The sequence below is a fragment of the Engraulis encrasicolus genome, chromosome 17, assembly GCF_034702125.1.
Source record: "Engraulis encrasicolus isolate BLACKSEA-1 chromosome 17, IST_EnEncr_1.0, whole genome shotgun sequence".
Classification (NCBI taxonomy): domain Eukaryota; kingdom Metazoa; phylum Chordata; class Actinopteri; order Clupeiformes; family Engraulidae; genus Engraulis; species Engraulis encrasicolus.
Window position 1 is genome coordinate 37,327,857 of NC_085873.1, and position 5,000 is coordinate 37,332,856.

The following is a 5,000-nucleotide window of genomic DNA, read 5'->3' on the forward strand; positions in this document are numbered from 1 at the left end:
TTACAAATATTCCAGGTCTCAAGTTAAAAATAAACATTCCTTTAACATTATCAAATTTGGGTAGAACTTGTAATATTTAAACACCCACTCTAACAATCAAATAATGTCTAACAATCAAGTAATAAAAAAAATAAAGTGTTTTGGTGCTTTTTTATTTTTTTTTTTTTTTATTGGTATTTTTCACAGACAGCAGTAAATATTACACATTTTCATTATTGCAACAAAGTACAATATCAAAGTACAATCAATTCAGCTATCTGTTTTTTCCCTTTTTTAAACACTCTGAACACTAACCACACAACAAATACCACAAAACAAGGACAGTAAACAAGGAACAAAACACACACATAGAGAAAAAACAAAAAGCAAAAAACAAAAACAAAGTGCCTACATATATAAATAACAATTTACATTGACCTCTGCCCACACAGAGTACTGTAGTTATACAGGTACAGCTAAATAGCCTTATTTTCTAAATAGTTCAAATATGGCCCCCAAATCCGGTTAAACACTTCTTCTTTCCCCTTGACATTGAAGGTAACCCGCTCATACAAGGCAATCTTCGACATTAGTTCAGTCCATTCCTTAAATGAGCAAGGTGAAGATGACTTCCAGTGTCTCAAAATAATGCGACATCCTGATACAGTCGCCAGACGCACCCATAACTTGCATCTTTTTGTTGTTTGAATGTTTTCTGGCAACAAACCAAATAGACATAGATCTGGTGATGCAGAAAGATCACACTGAAAAATAGAACTTAAAAACTTCACAATCCCATCCCATAGTGCACAATTTTTTTCACATTCATACAACATGTGAATCAGCGTCCCAGTTTCTTTCTGACACTTCCAACATATATCACTGTCCATTAATTTCAGTTTGGCTAGTTTACTGGGGGTCCAGTACCTTCTGTGGAGCACTTTATATTGAATGAGCTGAGACTGTGTGTCTTGTGAACAGGTGTACCAAGATCCAACCAACCATTTCCATGTGTCTTCCGAAATTGGCGTGCCCAAGTCCTTTTCCCAACACAACCTCAGCCCCTCTAATTTGGGGGCTTGCGCTTCTCTAATAAGCCGGTAGAAGGTAGAGGCTTTTTTAAACCCAGGTTTCATAAAAACCTCCTGAAAGCCAGATGGAGGGTCTGGGACAGATTTCAGCTTAGCTTTGATACAATGAGACAGCTGTAAATATTTCCAGTATTCTTTTTTATCTAGGTTAAATTCTTGTGTAATATCACTAAATGATTTAATCCCACTATCACCAAACACATCCCCCATTAGATTAATACCGCATTTGGACCATGTATTCCACATAAATGTTTTTTTTACCAATTAACAATTTCTTGTTAAACCAGATGGAAGCTTTGGTTGAAAGAAAAGGACAAATATTAATGAGTTTGTAAGACCTTGCCCATGTCTCCTGTACAAAAGCCAAGACTGGATCATCATGGGGAGTTCTTCTACCACTCTGGGTCAAAAAGGCCTCTAATGTACTTGGGGCCACAAGCCCTTCTTCCATTTTCACCCATGAAGGTCTCTCATTTGGGAAAGTGTAAAGTTTGTACCTTTTCGCTAACTGGGAAAGAGAGAAGGCATAGTGGTACCATTCCACCTTGGACAAGGCTAACCCACCCTTATCTTTGGCAGCATATAGCTTAGATCTATTAAAGGCTGGCTTTTTACCTGCCCACACAAAATGCTCCACAATTTTATTATACCGTTTAAGCAGGCATTGTGGAAAGGTCAGAGGTAACATATACATAATATACTGAATCTTTGGGGAAATAATCATCTTAACTAAGTTAATTCTACCTAATATAGAAAGGTTCATTTTTGCCCAATTCTGTAGAAGAGATCTAATATCTTGTATAATTGGATCAATATTTATATGCATAATTTTATCCAAACCAGGGGTCAGTTTAATGCCAAGATATGTCATACCCATGGGCATCCAATTAAACTGCCATGAGCTCCTAATGGCAGGGGGGCATATTTTAGAAATAGGCATAGCTTCTGACTTTGACCAGTTAATGGTATAACCAGATATTTCAGAAAATGAATCAATAATTGAACACATAGACGGTACTGCCACAGCAGGATTACTTGAAATCAAAAGAATGTCGTCAGCATACAAAAAAAGTTTGTGTTGTTCTTGCCCCATATGTACTCCCTCTATATCTTTGCATTCACGTAATGCAATAGCAAGGGGCTCAAGAAATAAGGCAAAAATTAGTGGTGATAATGGTGAGCCCTGTCTAGTACCACGACTAAGATCAAAGGGTGGTGACATTATCCCATTCGTAAAAACAGTAGCCATAGGGTCAGTATACACTAACTTCAACCACTGCATAAACGACTGACCAAAACCAAATTTTCTTAGTGTGTAGAACAGATAGGTGTACTCTACTTTGTCGTACGCCTTCTCGGCGTCCAATGAGAAGGCCACAACAGGATCTGGGTTATTTCTGCTCTTCCAAAATATATGCAATATCCTTCGTAGATTGTCAGCTGAACATCTATGCTTCACAAAACCCACCTGATCCCCATGCACTAAGCTAGGAAGTACTTTCTCAAGCCTAATGGCTAGAACCTTGGATATAATTTTTTCATCCACATTTATCAAAGAAATTGGGCGGTAATTACCACAGCATTGAGGGTCTTTCCCTTTTTTATGTAATAATGTAATGACTGCTGACCTCATGCTAGGTGGCAATCTACCCCTCTCTAAAGCATCTGTATACACTGTCAAAAGCCTAGGTGCCAGTTCTTCCATAAAGACTCTATAGAAATCTGATGGAAATCCATCATTTCCAGGCGACTTGCCCAGCCTCAGACTCTTGATAGCCTTATGTATTTCTATTACAGTAAGCTCTTCTTCTAACCCTGTTTTTTGCTCTCTTGTTAAAGTAGGTGTTTTAATTGAGGAAAAGAATTCTGATACTCTTGAATCCTCTACAGGTCCATTAGAGGTATATAATTTTTTATAAAACTTAGTAAACTCCTCATTAATTTTCATTTTGTCAGTGGTCAGTGTCTTATCATCTTTGAAAATGGAGGGAATTAAGTTATTAGATTGTATTTGACGTACTCTATGCGCTAGTAGTTTGCCAGTTTTTTCACCCTGTTCAAAGTATTTCTGATTCAGACAAAACATAGCGCGTTCAACTTTCTTCTGTAATATGCTATTTAGATCAAACTTCAATTTAATCAATTTATTCCACGCTTCCTCATCTGGGTGTGCCATGTGTTGTTTTTCAAGAACCTTAATATCCTGTTCTAATTTCAACATTTCCTCTCTCTGTGCTTTTTTCATCAAGGAACTATATTGAATAATGCAACCCCTTATATAGGCTTTGAAAGCGTCCCAGGTAAGGCCCACATCTTCAATAGATCCATCATTACACTCCCAAAATTCTCTCATTTTCATCCTTACATATTCACAAAAGCTCTTATTCTGTAAAAGTGAACTATTAAGACGCCACCTACGTGAAGATGAAACTTTTTCCTTGCTAGACAAGAGGAGCTCAACTGGGGCATGATCAGTTACCACAATATTCCCAATAGAAGACCCAATAGTCTGACCCACCAATGATCGGGATATGAGGAAATAGTCTATCCTAGAATATGTGGAATGTGGATGCGAGAAGAATGTATAGTCACGTTCTTGTGGATGAAGTACTCTCCATATATCCACTAATGCCAGTTCATCTGACACCACATCCAAAGCAGTACATACAGGATCATGTATTTGCTTGGGCTTTGAGGATTTATCTAACCATAAATCTCTGACCTGGTTAAAATCACCTCCACAGATAATTTCTGAATTCCCAATGTTGCGTATTAAACTGCAAATTTCGTGGAAAAATTCAGGTTGAGAGGAATTAGGGGCATAAATATTTACCATAGTCATCCTCTGTCCCTCAAGCGCCACATCTAATATTACCCATCTACCCTCCTCATCCGCAATATGTTTGAACACCTGGATATCAAGGTTTTTTCTGATCAGAATAATCACGCCTCTTTTCCTACTATTGAATGTACTAAAGTACACCTGGCCCACCCAGTCTCTTTTAAGTTTTAAAGATTCATCCTCATCCAGGTGAGTTTCCTGAAGCAAAGCAATGTCCGTCTTCTTCTGTTTTAAATAAGTCAGGATTTTCTTCCTTTTCACAACATTATGACACCCCGCTATATTCCATGACACTATTTTACACACTGTCATGGAGGTTCATAACCCACATTATAGTACACACCATTCTGTTCAACCCTTATTACCACAGTACAGTATTTTAGAAAAGTCCCAGAGGTCAGTATGCATTCAACACAACAAAAAAGTAGGCACAAACATAAAAAACACAAAAACAAAAATGACCAAAACCGCTGGGTAGAACTAAACCCAACATAACAAAGGTTCAGCAGGCCCGTAGCACTCGTTGGTCCCGTTTGGCCACCCTGCTCGCTCGTTCCTCCCTCTCCCCTCTCAATCCATGACATATCCGTTTCAAAAAAAATGTATCACAACCCACTCGTCAAAATTATTCTAACGTCTTCGGCTATTAGCCTAGTTTAAGTAACCATCCTGAAAATAAATTCCCTGCTGTATGTCGTTTTCAAGCCAATAGGCAATACTTTTCTCCATTAAAAAATAAAATAATAATAAGCAGTAAGCTGCAGCAGGGAAAATATGCGACTCAATTATTACCTGTCATTGTTTTACATCACCTATTAGATTAGGTAGGCCTATCAGTCTCTTCAGTATCTGACGGCGCCTGATCACTTTCCTCCTCTATTTCGACTGGCGGCAGTCCATTGATGAATCGTTTTGCTTCTGCTGGACTGGAGAACTGGAGTTGCTTGTTGTTCACGGAGAAAGTCATGACGGCGGGAAACCGCAGCGCATAGAGAATCTTGCGCTGTTTCAGTAAGGTGCGCACCCCATCAAACTTCTTCCTCTTCTCCAAGATCTCTGGCGCGTAATCCTGAAACAGGCGCACTCGC

General features: G+C 38.5%; 1 protein-coding gene across 1 annotated transcript in view; it reads right to left on the reverse strand.

The window, feature by feature from the left end:
- tanc2b (tetratricopeptide repeat, ankyrin repeat and coiled-coil containing 2b) overlaps positions 1 to 5,000 on the reverse strand; it is a 226,036-nt gene that overhangs the window by 15,888 nt on the left and 205,148 nt on the right. The window lies entirely within an intron of this gene.